Genomic DNA, 15366 nt, shown 5'->3' with positions numbered 1-15366 from the left:
TTGCTTCTTTAGAAACTTGAGACTTTTAAAACTTTGTTAAATTGTCTGATAAACCTTTTGTGCCTCTAGACCAAATTGCTAACTGAGGCATCAAACAATATCTCCCAGGCATTTTATTTCAGAGTCCCTTCTTCAAGGACTAGACCTTATTTATTTAAAGTTTAATGTTTTTTAAACCTCAGTCATGTCCTGTGTTATCATTCTCCCACACTCCCATGATCTGTGAGTTTCTGAGGGTATGTCTTCAGCCCAGCTTCTTGCCAGCCAGATCCCTTTAGGCTGCATTCTGCAGCCTGTCCTTCCCTTCAGACCCAAATATGATAAATTAGGATATTTCCATACCTAGGCACTCTGGAAACAGCTCTGCAGTGTTCCCTGGCAGCAGAACTAAACCTTTTCTCGTGGTGATCTCAAGGCTTCTTCTGGTCTGGGGCCACCTAAGCCTGAAACCCTCAGGAAGGGGTCACTCCACTCAACCTCACTGATTTACACTGATTTACTAGGAGAGAACTCTCAAATCTATCCAAAAGATTGCACTCCTTCCTGTGTTTCTTTTCTGCTCCTTGTACATGCTTATTTTTATTTAGGAAAAAAAATTGAACAATAAAAGGAACCACTCCATATTTTGTTAGCAAGTTTATGCAGCTGTAGCATGAAAAATTTAGAGGCCAGGATAAAACTTTATTCTGTAGCTCAATGCAAAGTGTGAGGATCTAAAAGGTCTCCAAACAGCAAGTAATTTCTCAAAGTGTACTCTATGCACAGTAATTCAGAGTGTGCTAAGGACAGAATTGCAGGCTAAATTAATTTTGTGCCTTGATTCCTGCATAGTTTAGTGTTTTAATCTGAAAAATTAGCCACAAACATCCAAATTGTGTAGCTCTTACCATCTCTGTGAAGCTGTTTGATGAGAGTTTAGAGCCAGACTTGTTGCCTTTGCTTTCTCTAGAGCTCAATTCAGAGCACTTAATGAATCCAACTTGAACACAGCAAAGGCAGAGCTTTGCTGCCTCTCCATCTTGATGAGTTCCTCCACCTCCTTCTGCTGAAAACAAAAGGGGCAGGAAAGCTTTTACTGAGAGATTTCTCACAGGAGTATGCTTTGTAGCCTGGATTTTTGCTAGTACTACAATACACAACAATTATCACTATTTGGTTAAATATGATTATGAAAATACATATAAATATGAATATGAATAGTGGGATGTGACCCAGAACAACCTGGTTTAGTGGAAGGTGTCCCTGTCCATGGTACTGGGGCTGTCAAATTCTGTCACTGGATGATTTCTAAGGTCCCTCCCAACCCAAACCATTCTTTGATTCTATAATTTCACAAGTTCTTCTAGAAGAAAGTTGGAAAAATGTTCCTGGAGACTTTCTGACACCACAGCCCCAACGTCTTGCTACTCTAAAATCAAGCCACTGCACTATATTTCCCTGCATCTGATAACATGGCAATGCTTCGAATTCCTTCCCATTGCATTAGGTAGTCTGAGATGTCAATTCTTAATTCTCAAATCAAAGAGGAAAGTAGCTTGCAGGAATTTTCAAGTGTGTGTCGAAGGACAATCAAGTTTGTTCACTTTTCCCCCTCATTTACCAAATACCTTTCCAAAAAAAAGCATTTTGGGGATCCTGAGTTTTCCTTTTTATCTCCTGTTGGAGAAGGAAGCAAAGATGAACATACAAATAGAAAAGCCCCCACACAGATATTGCTTCTGTTCCTCCTGGAATAAAGCAAGCAAACAACTTTTTTGTGGACCAAATTTTAGTATATTTTTAATAAGAGAATTTCTACCTGGAAAGGTTACGTGTTCAAGAAACATGCAGGTTTGGTCAAACAGTGTTTTGAACAACAATGTTGTGTAATTTCTTGGGAGAAGATCTTCCTTTTATATCAGGTAGTTCAGAAATAATATTAAATATTAAGAGAATTTAAGTTCCTTTTTAGCAAACACAAACCTGGAGTAGAAAACATCACCAACCTTATAAACTGGATCAGTTTAAACAAGAAAAAACAGATTTCATATTCTTTGCAGAAGAGATGAAAGATACTTGAACTGTCTATCAATAATTAAAGGAGCACTGAATATGATAATACTTTGCTATCTCACTGTGTGGTAGATAGTTGGATAAAATCCACCTTATTTTCATTTCCTTTTCACCCAACAAGAGTTTTTCTATTTGTGTCTATAAAATACTGCCACTTCCAAGCATCTCTGAATTATTGGTGAATTATTCAGGCCATGTCACAATGCCAGTAGCATGGCACCTCACTAAAAACTGTTGAACCTAAATAAATTATGCATTTATTGTAAATCTAAAAAAATTAGGTTTATTTTGAGACTTATCTTCAGCCTAAATTACTTTACCATAAAAAGTGAAATCATACAAGTGAAAATATCAACACATCATTTAAAAACACAAAAAATTCTACACTCCTAAGGAGATTTTTCTGTGGGGATGCTGAGCACTGCTCACATGCAGTGAGTCAGGGAGACTGAGATTCCCTCCTGGCAGTTTCTGTCAGCTGTGAAAGGATGTGTTGGATGGGTGTCATGTGGGGACAGCCCTACTGAAACAGTCACTGCTGTAGCTCCATTGATTTTGGCAGGAATCTCCCTGACACAGAGCTTGATATTGAAAGGATGCTGACCTCCCTTATTACCCCAGGAGATGGGGTCTCAAGAGCTTCACTGGAGACTATTTCCTATTGATTTTAAGTCAGCTTGTTGTGACATGGATCACATTAATCTTGCAGGATGAAGGCAGCAGAGCAGCACCACGACAGACACGATGGCCTGGGCTGGCTGCCTTTGTGGTGCCATCCACCCTCAGCAGCTGGGTGCCATCCAGGTGGGAAGTTGTGGCAAGAACATTTCTCTCCCTCTCAGGATTTTCATAGAGGTGCACAGAGAGAAATGAAAGAGAAAACAATTTCTATTTCTGCTCCTTATTTTTCCTATGTGGAATGTGTTTGGAGAATTGTTTACCTGGAGTGAGTGCTTGATTGGATTCTGGTGAGGATTGTTTGAGCCCCATGGCCAATCCAACCCACCTGGGGCTGGACTCTGGAGAGAGGGTCACGAGTTGGGGGAGAGTCAGAGAAAGTAGTATGTAGTTTTAGTATCCTCCTTTTATATAGTATATTAATGTATTTTAGCATAGTTATAATAAAGAAATCATTCAGCCTTCTGAATCGAGTCAGACATCGTCATTTCTTCCCATTGGGTTCACCTGCGTTTACAATAGGAAGTGTTTATGGCAAATGACCCAAACAATTGGCAACTTTCAAAAACAGAATGTGCTCTGTTGAGGTTTGCAGGGTAATCTCCCACCACCAGAAGCTACAGGCTGGGGTTTGATCCAGATAAGGGAGAAGCTGACCCTGTGGAGGTGGGATAGTGCTGTTGCCTGGAATAAAACACAAAACTTCTTTCCAAACAGTGTTAAAATGATAATATAAAATCAAATCTTTAATGAAAAGCCTTCAAGGTGTGCAATTACGTGGTATGCACATGTGATACAATATTTCTAAAATTTTATAAGTTAGTTGATCAGTATGTCTATCAAATATTGTCCAATTAGAAGCGCAGTTGCTGAGGTGATTTTCCCCCAGGTTCTGCCCCATTGGAGCCATCCCCATCCAACCTCTCAGCCCTACACTTTATTGTGTCTATGATGTATAGTGCAAAATAAAGTGTCCTTGCCAGACTAAAGGCATGACTAAACAGAATTTCAAGAATGTATTAGTAAAGGTTTGTTAAGTTGTGGGAGAAGAAAAAGTACTAGAAATTATAACTGTGTATAACAGTCTACAAAGTTACAAATACATTAAAAGTATATAAAAATCTAAAAGCCTTTAGGCATCAGTGCTTTTCATCATGCCAATGCCCTCCCAGGCACAACTGGCTCAGGCATAAAACCCCACACTTGGCAGGTCCTGGAAAATTCACAAACAGGCTTGAGGGAATTCATCCCTTCTGGTGGGGCATAACTGATTCAAGGAGGCAACTCTCCTGTCTTAGCAGGGCTCATAAACCATCAAAGCCTCCCAAAGTGCCCCAAATTAATTTCTGGAGCCTTCCACTGGGGGTGTGCATGTGACCCCCAGTGTTACATCAGACTGTGTAAAACCCCCCAGACATCATAAAAACCTCCCCAGAGGAGGCACCTGGGTGTTCCCATGTAAACCTGAGCATTTATTATTTTATAATGAATTTATTAATATTTATGAAGATTGTGTTTCATGGGCTTCCCCCAGCCCAGATGGATCAAGGTGGGACCATCAACCAATGCAAATCAAAATTCAAATAATCAAGTCCTAATTCCATGGGTGGTGATATCTTTCTATTCTTATCCTTTTCTTCCTCTTTTCTTTTCTCATACATTTTCTTTAGTGTTATTTTTATGTTTTATATTGCTGTATTTCTGGAGATAAGAACCCTAATGGCTACAAACCTCTTTTCCATTGCAACCAAATTGTCTTAAAATAAACCCACAAATATATATATATATATATACACACAATTAGTCTGGAAAATAATTGAGCATGAAAAAAAAGATTGAGGATTCCTGACTCCCTAAACAAACTGCTGCTCTTCTGTGAAGAAACCAAAGAGAAAAAGTCTCTATGACCCCAGCATGTTTCCATGGGAAGTAATGTTATATATCTTCATATCACATTTTATGTCTTTAGAAAGCATTTTTAAGATACCAAAACTTAAAAATAAATCCTGAAACTAATTGCTAAAATTCAAGTAGCAACTTGGAATGACCCATAGTTTGGATAAAGTCATAGCTATCTGTGACATAAAGTGCATTTTTGCTTTATATATTTGCATACAACACTGCCATCAGGCCAATCCCAATTCTTTTGCACATGTTTAGGTATTTCTGTGTGTATAACCCTCACACAACAAGATAAGTATTCACTAAATAAAGTCTTGCAATATTTATGCAGCCAAAGATTAATTTCTATAATTTTCATTCTGTGATTATTTAACTATCTCAAGATTCTTTTATATATATCAGAATTTTATGTTCCTCCCTACAATTGCAGGTCATCTGCCATAGCCACAATGAATTGTATCTGTCTTTTTGGTCATGCATTAGTGCTGCTCTAACTCTTTGAAGCAGGTCTAGATTCCCAGATGGTTTTAAAGTATTCCATTACTTTGGGATTCTAATGCAGTTTCCTGTAAGCATTTCAAGAGAAAAGAAAAAAAAAGGCAAAAAAAGAGAAAAAGTTAATTAAATTCATTCAATTGCAGTCTCCTCTGTTGTTTCAGTGCTCACATGTGGTAAAAATGTTTGGAAGGCAGACCTAAAAGAGAGTGGCATTGTGGCAGTGCCAGGGCAGAGACATGGGGTGAGGGGATGTAGGATGCAGTGGGCAGTGCTCACCCACCGCACAACACTGCCTTTATCCCAAAGAAAATAAAAAGTCAGACATTCTCAAACAGGTATTAATGAAAACAATGTGAAAATAAAAATTTTGGTATAATAAAAATTTTGGTATAATAAAAAATAAAATGACAGCTGCCCATTTCTTACTCATAAAGTTTCAGCCACAGTGGCCTTTCTGATTAATATTAAATTATGTATTCACTGCAATGCTTAGAAGACCTTCCTTAACCTCAGTTTAAAAAAATATATTTTTTCTTTATCAAAAAGAAAAGAAAACAAGTTGACCAAAAATGCACAGAGCAACATTTGGGAAAAAAGAATGATTAAAACCCACAGAGTAAAATATGTGACTGGATATGCTAAGCACAAAGCAAAGGAGGTATTTGGATGGACACCTCTGAACCTCTTCTACTGACACCATTTTGCTGTGTGAGAATGACTATTCACTAGAGCAAGGAGTAACCACGGAGTGAGAAGCACTTGGATCAGAATTTCCCCGACAGTGGGGAGGAGCAGTGGTTGGGAAACAGCTGGGCCATTCCCCAGTGGACACCAAAGTCTGGCAGTGTTGGCAGAAAAAGCTGGGAGCTCCTTCTCAGAATCACCTCACCCCAGGGGCATTTCACAGAAGGTTGGAGAGACAGACTGGAAGAAGTGGCAGATTTGGGATTGTCTGCACCTTGGGGAACACGCCCACCTCCAAGCTCCTGAGCAAAAAGCTGAGCCTAATAATGCCATCTCCTAACTCTGCAATTAATTAGCTCCAACCATTCAAGATCTTCGAGTTATCTTCCTGAACATTTTAGGGGCCACTGAACCCACAGAGCTTGGATAACTATCCTAGGCCAAAAATATCAATCCATTTCACAGGTCTAATTGGCATAATTTATTCCTGCTGGGTGTCTGGGGGAGTGGATGCGTGCCAATTCTTCTTGAAGGCTGTTTACTGATTTGATGTGTTAGAACCTTTTTTCATATTAATTATTTACGCCATCAGTTGGAGGAAAAAATAATTGTAAGTAAATGCTTGCTGACTATTGAGACAGCTTAAAAAAACCCAAAATACTACTCCATAAGCTTGGATCCAGACAAAAAAAAAAAGTCTTCTACACATTTATTAGTGTGCTCAGAAAATTATTTTGTACAAACTGCTGGTGTGCTTCTTTAATTAGATAAAAATATGTGTCACCAGGAACTTGCACCCTCCCAACTCCTTAATTCTGCTTATAGGGAACAAAACAACAAATCCATCTGGAATGCTCTTCCCATCACTAATAACATAAACTGTGTTTGTTAGCTGACTTAAATAAAGAAATGAAAAAGAGATCTTACACACAAACACAGCCTGTGTAAACTCCTGCCTGTAGGCAGTACATCCATGGCAATGGTTGGGAAAAAAACCCACTACCTACTTTATTCTAATTAATTTGTAAGAAATTGAAAACCAAAGGCAGCGTCCTTAAGAAAAAGGGAAAACCTCTAATATAATTAGAGCTTCATGGCCTTTTATGACTTAAATTAATGACCAAGAAGAGAATTTTCAAACCTGCTAATTAATTTCGAGGAGGTTTTTTTCATGTTTCTTATTCCCATCAAATGATTTTTTTGTTATATTATTTTGGGAAAAACAGATCTGTGTTGCTTTAATGCAGATTTGTCTAGCCATATAAAAACTAAGTCAAAAGAGAGCCTCATTCCTTAGTGTTTTGACCGACAAAATACAGTTTCAAATTAATAATGAATGGCACAAGCAACTTTTTGGTGGAGTGTTGGGAAAATAGGGGAAAAGGTCTTTCCAATTAAACATAACAAAACCCATCAGTTGAATAACAATGCCACTGGAAATAGAGAGTGTGCATCTCATTACATGCAAATTCAGACTTGAAGAGGAACAGTCAAAACCACCCAAGTGCTCAGTTCTTCTTCTTTCCTACAATGAAAATGACACCAAAATACTTTGGACCCTAGTTTTTTAGATAAGATTTCAAACCCAGCATTGATACTCCCAGAGGGAGGACCATTTCTTTGGGTGTCCTGTGCAGGGCCAGGATTTGGACTTGACCTTATGGGTCCCTTCCAAGCCAGGATATTCTGTGATTCTGTGAACAGGAGCATGGACTGAAACAGTGCAGGAGAATGGTTAATTTGAAAACTAAATTCCCAAATTCAATAGACGAAACTATTTCTTCCCCTGCCAGAGTACCTGGATATAAATTACAGTTTTGCACAGCAGATGAGAATAATGTATGAGAGAGGTGCCTTGATACCAATCTTCCAGCTGACAGGGATGTCAGTGCACAGCCAACTGTGACAGTTTCTTTTGATCAGAACAGCAAAAATCTTTTGGTATAAGACATCAGCTGTCTTCTCCCCTTAGTTAAGAGTGGTTTAGATGATGAGACAACTTAATTTGTTTCTTCAAATAAATTTTTGATTTCATATGAACTAAGTGGAAATCCTATTTGGTCTGTAAGTGAATAACAAATTCATAAAAATCAACTAAGCAATACAAGTCCACTCACACCTCAGCTATGATAAAAGGATGTAACCAAAGATTGATTCTTTTAAAAAATAATTTAAATTATATTGTTTCTAGGGAATCCATAACTTTTCCTCTCTGAGTCTACAGCAACAAACAAGTTTGTCTCTGTACTGATATGAATTAGTTATGCTATTGCACATTAATGCTGTGGAAAAATGAAGCTGTTGACAATTAAAAGCTGACAGTGTTGACAATTTAAAAACTGCAGGGTTAATTTCAGATTAGTACAAAACAAATCTTATTTACCAAATAAAAACTTATGACTTTTAAACAAAATAATGTGGGCTTGAGGTTTTGTTTATTTGTTCTCTGTTTTTGTTTGGGGTTTTTCTCAAAGAGCAAACAATGATAGCCTGAATAAGAAATGTTCTAAGTAATGCTTAAATAAATATGCAGACTGAAAACTTTCTTCAACACTGCAGTAAAAAAAAATGACACAAAGTGACTGAAGATAAAATGGGGATATTTCTGCTCTTTAGTGTTTGCCTTTGCCCTGTTTCTCCACAGATTTTGAGGGTAGGTTTAAACCTTGGTGAACAAAAGCATAATCCAAACAAAGAATATAATTTTTAACGCTGTTAAATTATTCTGTGAAGCAGTGCTGAGTGCAGTGTCTTAACATCTCTTAGAATTGTTGCCTTTGAACAAGACGCTATCAGGGTCCAACAGTTTTTATTTTTTTTCATAATACTTTTTTCTGAAGAAAAATGCCCAGACTATTGGTATTTGCTGTCCCTAAGTGAATGGTTGGGATGGACTGTCAAGGAATGGTCAGGATGAGCTTCTAAGGAATGGTCCTTGTGCAGGACCTTGTCTTTGTTGTCTGCTTTCCTTTTCCCCTGGTGAGCATGGCCTTATCCCTTGAGAGCACTGTGGAATTTGATTTCTTTGACAGCCTTTGGCTGCATTGGGGTCTAGCTCAGATTTCCTGCCAGGCTGCTTAATCCCAGAACAGGGAATTATGCACCAGACCATGCTTGTTTAGGATCCATGATGCACCAGGCCATTTGTTTAGGATCCATGATGCACCAGGCCATGCTTGTTTGGGATCCATGAAGCACCAGGCCATGCTTGTTTGGGATCCATGAAGCACCAGACCATGCTTGTTTGGGATCCATGATGCACCAGGCCATTTGTTTAGGATCCATGATGCACCAGGCCATGCTTGTTTGGGATCCATGAAGCACCAGGCCATGCTTGTTTGGGATCCATGAAGCACCAGACCATGCTTGTTTGGGATCCATGATGCACCAGGCCATTTGTTTAGGATCCACAATGCAGCAGGCCATGCTTGTTTGGGATCCATGATGCACCAGGCCATGCTTGTTTGGGATCCATGAAGCACCAGGCCATGCTTGTTTGGGATCCATGAAGCACCAGACCATGCTTGTTTGGGATCCATGATGCACCAGACCATTTGTTTAGGATCCACGATGCACCAGACCATGCTTGTTGGGCTGTTTAGGGTCCTCAGTACTTTTCCTGGCCCATGGATCTGGCAGCAGCATTGGGCTGACAGGATCTCTGCTGGAAGTTTTTCTTCCTGGGGATCTCCAGAGGGTTTGGAACAACAGGGTAGAGCCAGGCAGTCACTGCTGTGGTGCCCTTTGTGACAGGCTAGAATGGCTCTTAAGAAGAAATCAGCTTCTATTAAGGAGCTTCACTGTGTTTTCCAAAACCTGACCCTTGGCCAAGGCAAGAAGAACTTCAACCAGCTGCTTCCCTCACTCAGCAATTTTCCATGTCACCTGCTCAATGCAGGCTGCAGGAAGCCTGAATAGCAAAGGTGCTTGGCCCTGAGGGCACATTAAAAAACGACTCAGAAAGAGGAAATCCTCCAAGGCCTGTAGAGTCACTCTCGGACTATCACAGCTCAGAGGACTTGGTGCTCAAAGAGAATTTTTTTTCCATACAAACCCACACTGGATTTTCCCTCACTAAGGTCCTTTGGGAACAGCTAGTGCAAAGAAGTTAGTCCTCCTGTAAGGTATAAAATTAATCCAAGCATTCCCAATCATGTGGAAGGCTGGTTCCCCTGCCTCTGCAGATCCCTGCTTGAACAGCAAGAAAGAGGATGAGCAGGGCGGCTCTCAGGTGATGTCTGATTCACAGTGCCCAAAAACATGAAGCCAGAAAAATGACTCTCCAGATGTGCAAAGGGTGATTTCTACAGCCTGTTGATACCTCTCCTTTTCCTAACATCCTGTCAGCACAGTACTCCCTAGGCTTGGGTTTTGTGTGTTTATGGAGAAAGCATGCTCCCAGGTTCTACACAAAAATTCTCTGTATTTTCTGCGCCCTCTCTCGCTGACCTTGATCTAAGGCTGCCTCTTTATTGTCAACATACAGGCAGGTAGATGTAATTATTGCTTTATGTGCCCGATACATTTCATCTGAGATAACACATTTCAGCTGGAGGCTGATTTGACAAAGGGAATCCAGAAAAACAGATTTGTTTACACTGTCGGGCTGGCAGCATGTGGACTGTTTGACTTTTGTTAAAAAAAAATTTTAAAAGGCACACTGTGAAGTGGTTTCCAAAGTACTGCTATCAAGATTTGGAAAGTTAGTCTTTTTCACCATTGAAAAGTGTGACATTTATAGCTCACTTGCTGATTTTTTTTCTTTTTTTTTTTCCTTGTGTATGAGTAGCTCTCAGCACATTGTAAAAGGAAAACTTGAAACATCCATTAAAAATAATTGAAGCTCGGGGAAAAAAAAGTTAACAGATAAAATTACTAGTTTTTCACTTTCATAGGAAAAAGGTCAAGAAGGACATTGCATAACAAAAGCCAAAGAAAACTTCTTAAAGTCTGGGACAAGTGTCCTGCAGTTCAGAAGATAACCACATCATATGCACAAACACCTTTAGTTTGGATCAACTACAGTGAGGTTCTGTGCTCTAAGTCATCTTTCCTTGGAATTTTTATTACTGATCTATATACTAAAAAAATGGATAATATTGAATATTAGTTCAATTGTACTGCTGACTCTCTGCCTTCAGATTATTTTACTTCTAATTTTTTCCTGCACCTTTAAATTTAATTAGCAAACAATAAACTCTTCTGTATCACTTCTTTGTCCTTTGTGTACAACCTTGGGTCATGTACAATCTTTCTTGCTTCATACACATAATCTCACTCTTCCTTTTAATGGCTAGTGCTGTGTTTCTGTCAATTTACTGCCCAGAGTAGCTGCTACGAGCTCTGTAGGACAAGAGTGGCCTTAAAATGCAGCAGGTTCAGCTCAGGAAAACTTCATGAAGACATGGCCAGCAAAGCCCTGGGAGAGACTCTTGAGGAAGGCTCAGCTGGAGACATCCAGAGACAGATCAAAAAGGCTCTATTATGAGAGAGGATCCCCTCTGGGACCTCCTGGTTCTTGTTCTGTCCTTGTTCAGTGACTTCTTAGGAAAACTACCCTATTTATACCAACAGACTGTGGAGTTACCTCAGGACTGACACAAATGTGACATCCTCACATTGTTCCTCCTGTCCCCAGGAACGAGAACTTCCTCCTCCATTTCCTCCATCACTGGCCTCCAGGTAAGTGTTTGAGCCCCAAACACCAACTCCTCCCTGTCCCTGCCTCTACAGATCAATCCCTTTCTGTCCACACCTTCCTCCTCCTCCTCTGACTGTTCTTTCTCCACAGATCCTCCCCTCTTAAATGCTCCCCCACTGGGCATCTCCACATATCTGTTGCTCTGGAAATATTCTTTGTCCTCCTTTCTGCTGCTTCCCATGGCATGGTAGGTGTTTTAGGCAGCAAATGTAGTCAAGACTCAGGTGTCCATTTGCCTTCCCTCTCTCATTTCATTGGTTTCACAAATGAAAAATTGCCTTTTAGTGTATTTGAGGGGCTTAGGAAAGCTTGGAAAGAGAAATTAACCTGAGGACTATTAGAGATGCATTTTTTCTTTTGTATTTAACAAATTAATAAAGAAAAAGATAATTAAACATACTACTGAGGTTTAGGAAGAAGAGGAAAGAAGCCACACTGAAAGCAAGAAGTAACAAATATGAGACAGAGAACCTAAAATGAGAAGAATCCTCTTCAGGGTGAATTCAGTCATTAATTCTGTTCAGTTCAAACACCAGTCTTGCTAACTCTGCCCTCATGGCACCTCAGACAGGTTTGATCATCAAAGGATGCAAAAACTGCCCCAACACTATGGTAGCACCAAAGGAAACTTGTCAGAGAGCACTGTCAGGAAAAAAAAATAATCCTCAGTCCTTGGCTGCCCACTCCCTGCTGATAATCCTCTGCAAGGGAGGCTCCAAGCAGAGCCACCATGTCCCTGCCATGACACCCACACCCCCCAAGCAGCTCCTGTCGTGTCCAGCTCTCCAGACTGTCCTGGGGTTTAATCCCCTGACAGGTTGCACGAGAGTGGAGAGATTCCAAACTGCAGCCAAGCAGGATTTTGTGGTGATCAGAGCAGATCTCCCACCTTGGCAGTGTCCCTTAGCTGGTCTGTTGGCTCTGGAAACCTCTTGTACTCAGCTGCCACTTCAGAGCCCATTGTTTATTGGGATGCTCCTGGCTTCCCTTGGGAGTTTTGCTCCTGGGAAAGCTCCTGATCAACAAGTAGAAGTTTGAGCACAGATCTCTGCAGCTGAAGCACTGATCTGGCAGGACCTGTTGCAAGCTCAAGCTGTCACAAATGTCACCCCCTTGCAATTCCTTCTGCTGTTCACAGTGTTTATTCAATGTGAAAATGCACTCCCCCGTGGTACTGAAAGGCACTGCTTCATTATCCACATAGACTGGCATAAAATATATTAAACTTCTATGTTTTTTATTGCTGACTTTGGGTCACAGTGAAACCTGTGCTTGGCTAAGGGTGTAAATATAATGAAAAGCTGCATGACACTGATAGATCCAATTGATGAGAATCTGTTGGCAATGTCAATAACACTCTTGAGAAACAGAGTGTTGAATTTCTGATCAGAAGAACCAGGCATGTTAAGAGTAGGTTTTCATTTTTTAAGGATCTAAGGGGTTTAGTTGTGCCAAAATTAGGTAAAGGTCTCCCTCTCTGAGGTTCCCCCTTACCACAGAGCAGGGCAGATTCTCCATGTGTGTGATTTGCTGCAAGCCACTGCAGCTTGTGATGTGCTCTGCTGCACAGCACCTGTCATTAGCACTTAACAGGAGCTCATTAACAGGGTAATTTCACTGTGATGCTGCAGCAGCCACAGCTGAAGCATGTGCCAGAAACATAACTGTTTATCCATAAATACCCATTTTCTTTTATTTTGGTAATAGAGCAATATGGGTTTTCTTCAAAAGCAGCTGGATGGTTTGTTTGGTCCATGCATGGCTTGTGACTGAACTGAAGTGGAAAGTGCTTGCTAGTTACTGGAAATACAAGTCATCTTTAGCATCTGCTGCCCATCTGACCTTCCTGGGAAGGTGTATTCTGTAGGATATTAGAAGCAGAAGTGGCACAAAGTGAAAGGAAGTAAACACAATCAGTCAAGCAAAAAAAGACAGATGTTGCACATGTTCCTGTCTTCTGGAGTAATGTGTGCAAGTGCCATGGATGTAGGAGGGGTTTCTACAGGCCAGAAAGAATCAGCACAAGCTAATATGATATATAACATAATCATATAATTAATATAATGTAATAATATAGCCTAACACAAATCACTGCCTTCTAATACTGAGATATCTACTTTGAAATATTTTGCTAAAGTAGTGTTTTCTCATCTAAATGAACTGACAACATATCTGAACTTCAGCAAGCAGTTTGGGGAACTTGGATTGGGTGTCAGGAGCTCCAAGCTCTGCCAACTGAAGTGCTCCTTGAGGCAGTGGCTCCTCCTTGTCTGACGTGTTCCCTTGGGCATTTTACTGGTAGTCCTTAGGGACAGGGGCTGTCTTTTACCGTGTAATATAAAGGACAGGCTTGACAAAACAATCCCTCCCCTGCCACCCTCTCTCTCCTGTAATCCTACCAGTCTTTAGCTATTACTTGTATCAATATTTCTATTTCCAGGGGTTTTAGGCTCCTCTCAGGTTATTGCAGTGCCTCTTCCTCAGCTCTTCTGAAGGAAACAAAGATGTAGATGTAAATTACTGAGAAAACCAGGCAGGCATCTTTACCAAGATGTATTTGTGTGGATTTGTGCTGGCAGAAGGATGTACCCGAAAGAGTACTAATGGGAATTTGGCTCACAGGATGGATAGAAACCCAGAGGAGGTTTGTTTTTGCAATGAATAGTTTACCCTGTTGAAAGGCTGCAATCTGTATGAGGGTGTACACATATATATTTATTACTCTTTTTTATGCACTCACATAAAGATACCATTCTAGCAGCTGTTTCAAATAAAAAAAAAGCCTCTGTGACTGGTGTATTGGTAAAGATCATTTGTAAAGAAAAAATCTTACTACACTGTGGATCTGTGTCCTATGCAGAACAGTTGTTTTAGTTATAGCACTTCTGGATTGCAGGGTAGAGAAAATAAAGCATCACAATATGGGGGTTTTTAAAGTTTTTTGTTTGTTTGTTTGGGGGGTTTTTCTTGTTTTTGGCTTTTTGGAAGAACTGAGCCAATTTTTGTAGAACTACATAAAAAATTTCTGAAAACTGGAGCCTTCCATCAGAAACTCTTCATGCTGAAGGCAGAACAGACTGGGCTTTAGATCCTGGATGTGAACTTGGATTTGCATGTTTTTTTGTCAGAAGAGTATTTTTAGCTCAGTGGCAGGCCAAAAAACAATGACATAGCTTCACTGAAATTTCATAAAATCAATTTGTAAGCCTTCTTGGACCTCAAAGTCAGTAAAATTAAATTTGTTTTAAGCCACAAACGATATTTCTTAATGTGTTTTGGTGGGCAGCCAACAGTTCACATTTGACAAAGGCTTTTGTTCTGTGTGCATTTTCTGAACTTCTGACATTCTCTTCTTCTGACATTTTTCCTCTCTTCTGGATTATTTGAAAGAGATGCAGACTCCTGTCCCACTGCTGAAGTTCCAAGAGCATGGAGGCTCCTCCTTGCAGACACAGAAATTGTGGAAGGGTACAGAAAACCTTTCATTCTGCAGTGGGGCTGTTGACATCTTCAACCTTCCTGAGCTGAAAACATCTACAGCCTCTGGACTTTGAATTCATTAATCACATGATGAATTGGGAAAATTGTGCTGATTTGAGTATTTATTTTCTAAAGGATGTGATAATGAATATTTAACAAAACAAGCAGGATTTTTTTTCATAATCTGCTTTAAAAAGCATCTGGCAGGAGGCAACACCTGTCCAAGCTACACCAAGTATTGTGACTGTACTGACATGAAAAAGAGAGGCTTTTTCTCTTTGTATCACAAAATGTGAAATACAAGAAATCCACTGTTACAGCACTGCAAAGGATTTCAAGTGAATTATTCTAGAGTTACCCTGGTTTAACTT

The 15366-nt window shown here is 40.0% G+C and overlaps 1 long non-coding RNA gene across 1 annotated transcript in view; it reads right to left on the bottom strand.

The window, feature by feature from the left end:
• LOC140680301 (uncharacterized) overlaps positions 1–1261 on the bottom strand; it is a 216011-nt gene extending 214750 nt beyond the window's left edge. Inside the window, exon 1 of the long non-coding RNA XR_012051459.1 lies at positions 888–1261. This is a non-coding gene — a long non-coding RNA (uncharacterized lncRNA). The remainder of the gene's footprint in view (positions 1–887) is intronic.
• Positions 1262–15366: the final 14105 nt, after the last annotated feature.

This window comes from Taeniopygia guttata, chromosome 1, assembly GCF_048771995.1.
Source record: "Taeniopygia guttata chromosome 1, bTaeGut7.mat, whole genome shotgun sequence".
Classification (NCBI taxonomy): Eukaryota; Metazoa; Chordata; class Aves; order Passeriformes; family Estrildidae; genus Taeniopygia; species Taeniopygia guttata.
The sequence above is the reverse complement of the archived record's forward strand: the minus strand, read 5'-3'. Positions and strand labels throughout refer to the sequence as shown.